At 44.3% G+C, this 13,482-nt stretch overlaps 1 long non-coding RNA gene across 1 annotated transcript in view; it reads left to right on the top strand.

Annotated features, from left to right (window-relative positions):
• Window positions 1-299: 299 nt before the first annotated feature.
• The window catches only part of LOC145820565 (uncharacterized), a 125,760-nt gene continuing 112,577 nt past the window's right edge, over window positions 300-13,482 (top strand). The window contains exon 1 of the long non-coding RNA XR_014362370.1: window positions 300-360. This is a non-coding gene — a long non-coding RNA (uncharacterized LOC145820565). The remainder of the gene's footprint in view (window positions 361-13,482) is intronic.

The following is a 13,482-nucleotide window of genomic DNA, read 5'->3' on the forward strand; positions in this document are numbered from 1 at the left end:
GGCACACTAACAAGTCTGCATAAAAAAAAAAGTATGGGAAAATTACATATACCCCCTCGAGGTTTGGCTAAATTACAGATACCCCTGAGGTTTGAGAAATTACGAATTCCCCCCTAAATGCTATATTTGCATAAGAAATTAGGGGGTAATTTGTTATGAAATATAAACCTCAGGGGGCAAATTGTTATGAAAATACAAACCTCAGGGGGCGGGATGTAATTTCCGAAACCTCAAGGGGGTATCTGTAATTTAGTTAAACCTCGAGGGAGGTATATGTAATTTGCCCTAAAAGGTATCTAGTGCCTTGTACAATTCTTCGCCTCCAAACAGGCCTCTATGTGTCTGGAAATTATCACATAAGTCCGGAACACCACGTGGCTATATGCCAGTCCAATGGTATCTTGTGATTTCTCCATTATTTTCTTATTTTTTGGGCCATGTAATTATATTTTAGCCTCCTAATATTGATTGGGCACACCCGCTAATCTAAAATTTTCGGAAGACAGGATAATTACTCATCCTCTAAAAGACATTCCTTGATTTGATTTTCATTGAGTTATGTACTTAGTAGTAGAAAACTCTAATGGGAACGTCACTCCTGCTCCCAAACGTAAAGGCTCCTACAGGGGTCTCGTTTCTGCTTCCACTCCCAACCTTAAATTTTTCCCTTCGATTTTTCATTTCCCTTCACAAATTCTCACTCAAAATTCTTGATCCAAACACATCCCTAAACAAGTCCGAGGAACTCAATTTGGCAAGAGAAATATGATTCTTTCGAAAATTTAGAGTAACTTTTTCAGAAAAAAAAAAAAAAAAAAAACTGAAGTTATAAAAACATTGCAGAAACTACTAAGAAACTTATTGAAGTTTTTTGTGAATTTTTGTTGAGAGATTGGTGAAATATATATGTGTACATATATAAATTCTTTTGAACATGTTTAAAAAATGTCCTTGGAGAGTGATTTAAGAAATTTCAACCAGACATGTAGAAAGTTCTTGGAAACTATTATGTATATTTTGAAAACGTTTTTGGAAATATATAATTAGAAATAAGTCAATTTTTTTTAATAAATACTCCAAAATTTAGAATCAAGGAAGTATTCAATCAAATTTTTAGTAGGTTTTTAAAGATTTCCATTTTTGTTTGACAGAAATTTCTACAGCGATTTCTAAATTTCCTGTTCGTTTAAATTTAGAATTGGTGAAATATTCAATCAGATTTCTAGCAGGTTTCTAAAGGTTTCCATTTTTGTTTAACAAAAATTTCTACTAAGATTTCTATATTTACTGGTTTAGAAGTAAGAGAAAAAAAAATCCAATCCATGCACCTATAGAGCCATGGGTCACTCCTCTCTTAATCATCTCAAATGTCATGTTATACCTATTCATGTATGCACTTTTCCCACCAACCCAACAATCCAAAATTCTTCCTCACGGGTTATGGCCTCTCTCGAAACACATTCAATCGAAAGAAAATTATAGAAACTATATCTAGACAACTGATTGAGAGGAAGATTTGTGTTGAATAGTGGGCCGATTTACCCCAACATAGGATATGGTGTTGGGCCGAACTACGCCAACACGGGACATGGTGTTGGGCTGAGCCAAAGGAACATGCGCTGGGCCAAGCGGCGACAACTCGGAGTTTGGTGCTGCGTGGAATTATCTCGGTCGGCCTATCGTGGTACAGAACCTGGATCTGCGTCGGGCCATTTCTTGGCATCATGGTTCCAAAGGATCATTTCAACGTTACCAGGTCGGCCAGGTCAGGTGCGGCGTAGTGCGTCCACGTAGAACACGCAGTGTGCCATGGCTGTGCTACGACTTGATGGCCGTTCTGGATCAGCTCGGTAGTGGAGCGTTTAGAGACAGTGTTCTGGGTTTGATCCAAGTGATAGCTTGGTCCAGTATTCTATGTGGACCAATAACGAGAAGAGAGGAATCTACTCCTGGTATGCGTCAATACCGTTTGGCGGTACGATAAATACTGTTTGGTAGTTTTGGTCTCTACACGTGTAAGAAATGTAGAGGGGAGCACATCTGCCTGTCTAAAGAAGGACAACAAAGGTAGTGCGCCCACAATCTCTGAGACTACATGGCCAGCCTTGAAAAAGAGGAGCATGCAGATGTTGGAGGTAAGCAATTTTGTGCAACTCTCTCTTTCTACAGTGCTCTGTCTTCTCTCTTTTCTAAAAATGCTAACTTGGCCGTCGGAAGGGTTTTTCAAAAAAACCACCCGCCGAGTAGCTCACCTTCATTTTGTTTACAGTGTGACGGAGTTCTAACAGAGTGCGATGAGCTTGGTAGCAAGGAGGTATGGAGCAAGGCAAATATTTCTCTCCCGTACAATTGGTGCCGTCTGTGGGAATTTCTTTGACAGACAAACCTTGCTCTACAAGCTTTTTGGGCTGTTTTCCATGGCGAACATCGGCGAAACACTACTGTCCGTCGTCGACGGTATCACTCCATAGTCAATCTGGAGAAGAGATGGCCCTCCTGCCATTACGAGCATAGCAGGTCTAGAGACCTCCTTTAGAGGGCTACCTAGAGATGCATGAGACAAAAGTCCTAGGAGCACTGACCATTCACAGAGTCCTGAGGGGCGCCAGCGGTGAGGAGAATTGTATACTCAAAGCATGAAGCACAAACTCAAAGACCAGGATGCCCTCATTGGGAAGATGGCGGCTGAAATGGAGACGTTGAAACGACAAATCAAGGGGAAGGGTGTTGCTGGAGTGGGAAACCACAGAGAGCGCACCCAACCCCGTCGCTCAGGCAGCTAGCACCAACGGGAGACACCTTCTCTCTCCATCACCAGGAGCTACGGCGTTGGCAATTCCGACCCATCGATAGAGAAATCTTGCATGTGTGACAACAACTACTGTCCCTCACGTCCGTCGACGACGTTGAGATACTCTTAGTCCGCCAATTCGGAGGACTTAAGGGACGTCTTGAAGGAATGAACACATCGCAGAGAGGCCCAAAGAGGGCAGGCACTGCAAAGGCTAAGTCCCAGAATCTGTTGCAGTGAGGAAGTGGCCATGCCGCCACCCAGAACGGTGGCTCCAGCACTGATGGACAGAGACTTGGCAAGACTCACCGCCACCCCGCTGTCTCTAGAGATTAAGAGCACGCTTCTCCCGACCGGATTCTATCAACCTAAGTTCACGCTCTATGATGGCAACACCGATTCGTACATGCACATTAGTCATTATTGGCAAGTAATGGTAGGCCATCGGCCCAATGATGCCTTGATGTGTCTCATATTCCTAGTAAGTTTGGGAGAGTTGGGCTTGAAGTGGTTCGAAAGGCTCCTGGAGGGGAGTATCTAGGGGTGGCAGCAACTTGTGGAAGCCTTCGTCACTAGATTCAAGACCAATACTAGAACACCGAAGGAGGTCGACTACTTCCTAGGTATTAAGATGGAATCAGGCAGTTCTTTGAAGGCATACAATGCCAAGTATTGGGAGACCTACAATGAGATCCTCGATTGCCTCACTAATTTGGCAATCGCCCAATACAAGCAAGGTTTACTAGTTGGACATAGATTGTGAGACTCCCTCACGATGCACCAGCCCACAACCATGGAATCGTTGATGCAACGAATTAACGAGCACATCCGAGTTGAGGGTGATGCCGCCACCGCAACCGTAATTACAACCGAGAAGGCAAACAGGTTGCGGCGGACAAACGTGTGGCAGGGAAAGTTTACTCGGTGGGGCAGGAGGATAACCGCCTTAACAACCGAGCTAGAGAACAACATTGTGGTGTTAGCCTCAATGATGGAAATAAAGGCCGTAAGAATAACTGGACTAATGCTCCTCGCAACGAAGAGGAAGATGCCAAGAGAAAATTGAAGGCATGGATCAGCATCACCATTGTTTTTAAGATTCCAATCTATCGCATCCTCATTGAAATCCGAGGTGAGCCATATGTCCGTTGGCCAGCAAAATTGGGGAATGCACAGAGGGGCTTCAACTCAAGGTACTGCTGCATTTTCTACGAAGAAAGGGGGCACCGCATGGAGGACTGCGTGCCATTGAAACGACATGTGAAAGAGCTGGTTGCGGCTGGACGCTTGGACTAGTACATAGATGGAGGTATGAGGGCCACTCCATAAGGACAAGCCGAGCTAAATGGGCTAGATGTCCTAGACGCAGTGCCTCAAGGAGTTATCAATGTTATTCACGATATCATAAAACCGCCTGGAGTATACGAGCTTAGGGGAATGATTAAGAAGGCTGAGCACATGAGGAAAGTGCTATTTGTTCAGCCCACCGTGAAGAAAGGGAAGACTGAGGTACACGGCGTCATGACCTTTTCAAGCACAACGACGCCTTGGTAGTGACGCTTCGTGTCAGGGATTTTTACATCAAGCGAATTTTGATCGACTAAGGCAGTTCGGTCGAGATCATGTACTATGATGTATTCATGCAAATGAAGTTGGAGGACAAAGACTTGGCTCCAGCAACTTCTCCTTTGGTCGGCTTTAACTCACAACTGGAATGGCCGATTGGGAAGATCATATTGCCGGTCAAAGCGGAGTCCATCACAAAGCAGGTTGAGTACTGGGTACTAAAGGTCCCATCTACCTACAACTTGATATTCGAAAGGGGTTGGTTGCACGCCATGCAAGCAGTGGCTTCCACTTATCCCCAAGTCATGCGCTTTCCTGGCCCGACCAGGCAAATTGAAGAAGTCTGGGGAGACCAAGTCATGTTAAAACAATGTTTCGTCACGGTTAACGATAGCCGGGCAATGAAAGGTTTTGTACAGATGATAGAAGAACCAGAAGGCAAGGAGGTCCTGGAAAATGTGGGAAGAAAATCCGAAGAAAATTCAGTTGAAGACTTGGTGGAAGTTCGGATTGATGAGAATGATCCGAGCAAATTCTTTCTCTTGGGCTTTCCATTGTCCAGCACTGACCGGTTGAACTACGTCAACTTTCTGGTTTCCAATATTGAGGTCTTTGCGTGGACACCTTACGATATGCCTGTTGTCGACCCAAACTTCATTTTCCATTAGTTGAATGTCTTTCCAAACGCTTAGCCAGTCATCTAAAGAACTCGGCGCTCGGCTTTACACCATGTTGAGGTAATGGCAAAGGAGGTCAAAAACTTGCTAGAGACTGGGGCAATTGAAGAAATGCAATACCCCAGCTAAATCTCTAACACGGTGGTAGTGCCAAAGAAGAATGAGAAATGAAGGGTATGTGTCGATTACAAGACAGTTAACTGTGCTTGCCCGAAGGATAGCTTTCCACTCCCAAGGATTGATTAGCTGGTGGATCTTATAGCTGGTCACCGGAGGTTTAGCTTCGTAGATGCATACCGCGGCTACCACCAAATAGCCATGTACGAGCCAGACAGAGAGATCACATCCTTCACCACGCCAAGAGGCTTGTACTACTACAAGGTTATGCCCTTTGGCCTCAAAATCGCCGGAGCCACCTTTCAAAGAATGGTGACCAAAATGTTTGCCCCTTTCCTTGACCGCACTATGGAGGCCTATATTGATGATATGGTAGTGAAGAGCAAAGATGAGTCCCAATACCTCGTCGTCCTAGCTAAGATGTTTGCTATACTCAAACACCACAGACAGCGCTTAAATGCGTCCAAGTGTGCTTTCGGAGTAGGAACTGGAAAATTTCTTAGCTTTTTGGTCACCAGCCGAGGAATTGAAGCTGATCCTTCACAGATCAAGGCAATCCAGGAGTTGAAACGACCAAATTCCACACAAAAGATGTGCAACATCTTGCCGGAATAGCAGCCGTATTGAACAGATTTATCAGCCGGTCATCAGATCATTGCAGGCCCTTTTTCAAGACTTTGAAAGCCAAGTTCTCATGGGATAAAGAACGCAACTTCGTTTTGACGAGCCTAAATGCATATCTCTCTTCTGCCTCAATCCTAGTCACTCCACAGCAAGGTGAAGAGCTTTATCTATACTTGGCCGTTTCTTAGCACGTGGTAAGCGTGGTGCTCGTTTGAGCCAAGGGGATTTAACACATTTCTATTTTCTATGTCAACAAAACATTGCTCCCAGTTGAGTCAAGATATCCACCGCTTGAAAAATTGGCTCTAGCTCTCATGATGGCCTCTAGAAAGTTGGCGCACTATTTCCACGCCCATACAATAGTAGTGCTAACCGAATTTCCACTCAAGGTGCTCTCTCAGAAGGTGGATTTCATAGGCAGAACTTTGATATGAGCAGTGGAGCTGGGGTACTATGACATCAAGTTTCAGCTGCGAACAACTATCAAGGTACAAGCCTTGGCCAACTTTGTGGTGGAATTTGCCTCTGAGACTCACCCTGTCTGTCCTATTGATTTGGCTAGTGTGGATTTGGCACAAACATCGGTTTTAATGCCGCAAAAAAGAGGTGAGATACAAGCAATAGAAAGGTGCGATAGTCTTGAGTGAGTAGAGGAAAAGTCGGCCAACCTACCGAACGACAAGCTAGATAACCATATAGAGCTGACTTGTGCCTTAAGAAACTCTCAGAACCTATCCAACTGCTGAAAGTTTTTCATTGGCGAGATGTGAAAGCTCTTCATTGATGGAGCCTCCAATAGACATAGTACCGGGCTTGGGGTTGTATAACTTCGTCGGACGGTCTAACCATTGAGCATGCTATCACGCTTGGGTTCCCAGCGTCCAACAATGAGGCAGCGTATGAAGCCCTCCTCGCTGGACTGAAGAGCATTCTGTGAATGAAAACATCAGAGCTTATGGTATTTAGCGACTCCAAACTGGTGGTCAATCAGGTCTTTGGAGAATATGAGGCCAAGGACGAAAGGATGGCCAAGTATTAAGCATTGGTACGCGTTAGGATCAAAAAATTTGCCGCCATAAGAATGGAGCAAATAAGCCATGAGAAAAATAGTCAGGTAGACGAATTAGCCAACCTGGCATCTATGCAAACCTCCTTCCCCAACTCTCTGATGATCGAGTTTTTACCCCGGCCTAGCATTGAAGAACTAGAGGCATCTGAAGTACTTTGTACCAACCTGGGACCATCCTATATGGATCCCATCATCACCTTCCTAAAAGATCGAGTCCTGTTCTCTGAAAAAAAGGAAGCCAACAAGATAAAGGTTAAGTCAGAGTGGTTTGGGCTTTCTCCATCTGGTGCCTTGTACAAAAAGTCTTTCACTGGGTCGTACCTGAAATGCGTCCACCCCACCAAGGTTGAAGCATTCCTTTTCGAAATTCATGAAGGCATGTGTGATAGCCATATTGGGGGCAGATCGCTGGTGTACCGAGCAATTTCTTATGGCTATTGGTAGCCGTGCATGCAAGACGATGCGCATAAATATATGAACAAATGCGAAAAGTGCCAAAAATTTGCTCACTAGATCCACCAGCCGACCAAAGAGTTGCTCCCCTTAATGAGTCCTTGGCCATTTGCACTTTAGGGGCTAGACATTGTGGGCCCGTTTCCAACCACTCCGGGTAACCATAAATTTTTCATTGCCGCTACTGACTACTTCACCAAATAGGTGGAAGTCGAGCTATTGGCTACCATCAAGGAGAAAGATGAAAAGAAGTTCGTCTGGCAGAATGTCATTACTTGGTTTGGCATCCCAAAGGCCCTCATCTCAGATAATGGTATGCAGTTTGATGCGAAACTTTTCTGCGGATTTTGCAAAGAGTTAAAGATTGAGTTCTACAATTCTACACTGGCCTACCCTTAATCAAATGGTTAAGCTGAAGCTTTAAACAAGACTATCTTGGACGGGCTGAAGAAACGACTAGAGAAAGCCAAAGGGAGGTGGGTTGAGGAACTCCCCAACGTGCTCTGGGCATATCGGACTACCCCAAGACACTCAACCGGGGAAACTCCATTCGCCCTAGCTTATGGCATGGAGGAGGTCATACCCTTGGAGATCTGCATGCCAACCACCCGATCTGAAAACTTCGAGCGAGACTTAAATAGTGAAGCTAGTGCCCTGGAGCTAGACCTTACTGAGGAAAGGAGAGAAAAGGCGCTAATTCACATTGCGACCTATCAACAAGAGCTCTCCAAGAAATACAATAAGTCCGTGCATCCACGTTTGTTCAAAGTTAGGGACTGGGTCTTGAGGAAAGTGATAGGTAACACACTGGTCCCTGGAGAGGGAAAATTAGGTGCAAATTGGGAAGAGTCGTACAAGATAATCGGCCTGGCTAGCAAAAGGGCATACCATTCGGAGGACTTGGATAACAAAGCTATCCCAAGACCATGGAATATGGCCAATCTCAAACTGCATTACTTCTAAAATGTAATTTTTTTTCCCTTTATTCAAACTTGTCCTACTAGCATTATATGTAATGTTTGACGAGCAATGGAAAAAAGCCACTTATTTCTCCTATATTATGTGCTTATGTTTATCCTTCCCCCCTTCCTGTATTAAATTGTTGTATTAAGCTACTAAGTACTAGGGGCAATTCAACCTTAGTTGCAATGGTGCACCTTGCAGAAAGTTAAGACTAGCTTAAGGTAAAAGACCGAGCTGACTTTGCTCAATTCGGGCTAACTTTGCCCACTGTGCTAACAGTTGGTGTTATCCCCAATTGTGATCGTTTGTTCTGAGCTGATTTTTCTCATCCTTTGCCGAGCTGATCTTGCGCGCTGAATTCGAGATAATTTTGCTCACCTCCCCCGAGCTGATTTTGCTTGATCAGGAAGAAAGTTTGGTGTTTTATACAACTTCTGAGTTGAAGCCGAGTTGACTTTGCTCGTTACCCCGAGCTGATTTTGCTCAACCGAGGGGGAGGAACTGATTTAATTTCAAAGCGAACTTATTACTTTTTTTGCCGAGATGATATCTGCTCAAGGGGACGTTGTGCTTCCCCATATTTGAACTGGCTAAGCCCATTAAGTGCAAATTTATTTTACGTTTGTATTGTCTAAGCAGAAATTAGCTCAGCATGTCCAAGTACACTTCACATTTGTGAAAATTTAACACGACCAAGCTAAATCGAGTAGTTTTATCTTGGCCATTATACAAGATATCATTACAGTCATTCAAACGAAGAAATGAAATCAAAGAAGGTAAATACATGAGGAGAGCAAAAAGTTGAGCAATTTTTATGCATAATGTACCTCAGTTACAAAAGTAGGGTCTATAGCCCGGTTATAACACAAAAAAAAAAAAAAAAAAAAAAATACAGTAAAATAGGAGTCTAACTATGCCCTAATCTACATCCACAGCATCCTCCAGGTCGGCTGGGACCTCATCTGTTACATTTGGCACGGTTTCTTCTTCCACACCGAGGCCCAGATTGGTATCTTGCTCAGCCTAGCCGCTGCCCAGAGATTCTTTTTCCACAATGACTGGTAAAGTGATCTCTTTGGTCTGTGGAAGGGTTGTTGCCTCGGTCATGGCAGGCGCAATCGCTGCCTTAATCATTTTCTGCTGGACGGTTGCGACATAGGCTTTCATGTGCGGCGGGATGAAGGCAAGTGGGGGATTCTTAAAGAAATCAGAATCAGGCCCATGGCCAAGTTGCTTCGCGGCGGCTTTCCAGACGCATTGAAAAAAGATGTCCTTCATTCCCTCCACTTGCCGTTCATAAAATTTCTCCCATTCTGCATAGCCGCGGTCTTCCACATCGTCGATTTTCTTCTTTAACTCGGCTACATGAGCAACGCGGAGCTTGCACAGCTCGGCTAGATATCTCTCTTTCTTGGCTTGGACAACTTTTTGTTTGTCTTTCTCGGTTTGCGCCAGTTTCTCGGCCAGCTGATCCCGCTTGGCTAGTGCCGCCTCATGAGTGGACTTTAATTTCCCCAGGTCGATAATCTTGACCTTGTTGTCAGCAATGGCTTCCCGCAAACTTTGTCTCGCAGAAATCATGCGCTCGTGGGTCAAGTAATTTTTTTGCATGACCTACAACAAAGATATAGTCAATATGTTGAAACCAAGCAATAACTTGAAAAAAAGTGATTCGTTTACCTACCAGCATAATGGACTTGGCAGCCGATCTAAGGACCTTCGGGTCGAAAAGATCCTCATGTTTTTTCATATTTGCAGGCAGGAGCAGACCTTTGGTCATGTTGAAACCAAGAAAGTAATCCTTGTTGGCATAGACCGAATCAGTCGTGGTCACTGCTCGGCCTTTGTACGTCAACTCGGGCAACCAGACTGGAGGGGCAATGGAGCGACCGGATTTCTCGGCCAGGGTTTGTTCAATCTACTCCTCTTGAACAGCAAAAGGAAGCTCGATGGAATCTTCATCGACCAATGTTTTCTCGGTTAGCGTCCTCCTCTGCCTTTTCTTTGACCAACCAGCACCCTGTTCGCTGGCAAGAACCAGTACCAGGCCAAATTCATGAGCAGCTTGCTGGGAAGACTGCCCCCTGTAGACACCCCATTTTTGACCGTCCTCAAGACTTGGACGTCACCGTTTGAACACACGGTGATCTTCCATGTTTGTGTTCGTTTGGAGTTCCCGGAGGTCTTGGCTCGCGCGCCCTGCCTCAGGATCCCCGAACTCGACCGTTTAGTGTCTGGTTTTGCACCAAACACTTGCATCTTGCCCTTGAGAGGCAGGGTGGGGCTTGTAGACCATCCCCACCCACCACCGGCAATGGCTAGAGGCCACCGGCTGGTGTTTGCTGCCACCGGCAATGTTTATTGCCGGCCGGCAGTATTTGTTGCCGGTCAGCACTATTTAGTGCCGGTCGGCACTCCTTTTGGCCAAGATGGCATTTTTGGCCGGCCGATTGCTGTTCATCTGCTTTTGCAGATATTTTTAGACAGCTGTCTTGCTTTTGCTCTCCTCCATACACGTGTATGGAGGGATCTCCCTCTTGTAAAGCTTGTCTTGTAAGCTTTACAAGAGATATAGGGAGAGGCTCTCTCTTGTGACAAGGAGAGAGGTTTGGTTAGAGACTTAGGATATTTTTGAGAGCAAGAACAGCCATTGTTAGGGTTTGAGTTCTAGGGTTAGAGTTAGATACACACTCTATCTCTCTTTCCCTCTCTTTTGTTCACTAGGTGCTTTGTGTCTTACTATTGCACACAAACACCTAGTGTTTCACCTTCCTCTTGAAACTAGGGTTCTAAGGGCTTGTTCTTGAGTTTCTTGACTGGTTTGGAGCCAAAGGAGGCCATTGGAGCATCATTTGTGAAGAAGGCTTCAAGGGTGAGAATCTAGTCCCATTTTCCCCCATTTTTGCATTGATTTTATACCTATCTTAGAGCTGTTTTTGTGCTTATTGTATAACATAAAAAAGTTCTGTTTTTAGGCCCTCTTTATTGTTTATTAAGAGTGTTTTGTTGTTTGAGGGTTGTTGACCACCCTTAGGCCTTAAAAGGCCTCATTTTGAGCCATTTTGTGCTAGCTCCGGGATTTTGGTGTTGAGGTCTCTTCACCACTGAAATCTTGAGGGATTTCAGTGGTGAAGATGATGCCTTGAAGTCCCAAGAAGGAGAGGGCCACCCCCTCTCCTTGTTGTCCTTGAAAAGGACATATTTTGGCCTCTTAAGGAAGCCTATGCTTGAGTGTGTGTTGAGCATGTTTGGTTTGTTTTTCATGCTTATATACCTATAATATAACATGATTTTAAGTTGGTTTTGGAACTCCATGCATGCTTAGCATAGTTGCCATGTAATGCCTTGTTTATGCCTTAATGTGCCTTAGGTTGTTAGCCTTTGTTGGAGCATGTTTTAGGCTTAGTCTTGTGAAGATTATGTGCTTATCTTGCCATGTTCTAGGTCTATCCTAGGTTGTTTGGGTTGATTTTGGCATGCTTGATATAGCTCCTTTGTATTTGGGCTTGTTGGCCTTGAGTATGTGCATGTGTAGCATGCCATCTTTGCATTGTTTTGGTGATTTGGGATCATTCTACATGCCATTTCAGTCCCATTTCCATGCTTGTTGGATTGCCTTGCATGTCTCTTTAATGCCTCATAAGCTTGTGTAGCAATGCTCCATGTTTTGGTGCTTATTCATGCTTTTGTTTTGAGTCATTTGAATGCCATTTAAGTGATCCTTGAGGTTTGTTTTAGCATGATTTCAGAGCTTATGTTGCATACTTTTAGTCCATGAATGTCTCTTTCAAGTGTGCTTGAATGTTGCTTGCTTTGTGCCTAAGTGTTGGGCCTTAACATGTGTATGTGTGCATGTATGTTTAGCCTTCGTTTTTGGGCATTTTGGCCACTGTTTTAGGCCTTATTAGAGTTGCCTAATTCATGTATAAGACCATCTTGCCATCCATTTGCATTGTTTCATGCATGCTTGCATGATTGCATAAGTTCATTGCCATGCCATGTTGCATTCCTAGCTTGTATGCCTAGGTTGCATTGCATCTTGCATGCATTCCTTGTCCCTTGACGTGGGTGATAGGGATTGGGAGTTTTGTTTGATTGGTTTGCATTGCATTTGAAATCAAAGTTGCATACTTGGTTCTTTGGGCCATCATGCATGGGAATGCGTGATTGGTGGTCCGAGAACCGAGGCACATGTCCCTTTGAGTCATTACAATGATAAGAGACATGGTTGGTGCATACATGCCTTGAATTGTGCTGCCATGCTTTGCCTTGCCCTCTGTTGCTGTGAGTTGCAGGTTCTGCAGGAATACTCTGCCGACCGGCAGTGTAATGTGCCGACCGGAAACAATTTCTCTGCCGACAGATTCAATTTTGTGCCGATGGCCATACCACACTGCCGGTGACAATTTCAATCAGCCGGTGGTGATCCTCTCTGTCCAAGGGAGCATCCTTGAGGCTTTGACAGCCTCCAGAGGAGGAAAGGAAGGAAAACAGAGGCAGCCCATGCATGGTGGCGCGCTTCCCGAGGCATTTTCCTGTTTTAATTAGTCTATTTAATTTGTTAATTAAATTAGGCAATTTGTAATATTAATTAGCTTGCGTAGTTAATTAATTTGTAATATTTATTCGGTCCCTCCGAGCGAGGGCAAATCTGTAATAAGTGTGCGTGGGTGGTGTGTATGTCTTCCAACCTCATTTCTTTCTTCCCTTTTATTTACCTGCTTACGATGGTAGATTAGGGCACGTTTAGTTTAGCATACCTTATGCTATGCATGCGTGCATCCATGCATTTGTATTACATACATTAGGCTCGGTACATCATGCTAACTGCATTTGTACATCAAATTCTAAACTGAATATGTGATAGTTGTGCATTTCTCACATGCCATGTTTAGGATAGCCGAGCCTATTCTAGCAACACTTTGTATGCAATGCATTAGGCACTTAACATGGACTTGGATCATGCATGTTTGCTAACAAGTTCTTTGTTTTGGCACGGAGTACGATGTAAGTATTTCCGCTTTAGCATATCGCATGAGTGTGAATGTTGCCATGTCATCATGCTTAACATGTGGCTAGATGCATATGTGTTAAAATGTTTTGAATGCCTGTGGGTGAAGGTTGGATTATTTGAGTTGGAAAAACTCATTGAAATCCGTGTTTTTAGCCTACTTGCGAGTAGCAAATTTCAAAGCATTTTCAAAACAAACGGATATGCAATG

The sequence above is a fragment of the Camellia sinensis genome, chromosome 2 (genome assembly GCF_055761805.1).
Source record: "Camellia sinensis isolate YWXY chromosome 2, ASM5576180v1, whole genome shotgun sequence".
In the NCBI taxonomy this organism is placed as follows: domain Eukaryota; kingdom Viridiplantae; phylum Streptophyta; class Magnoliopsida; order Ericales; family Theaceae; genus Camellia; species Camellia sinensis.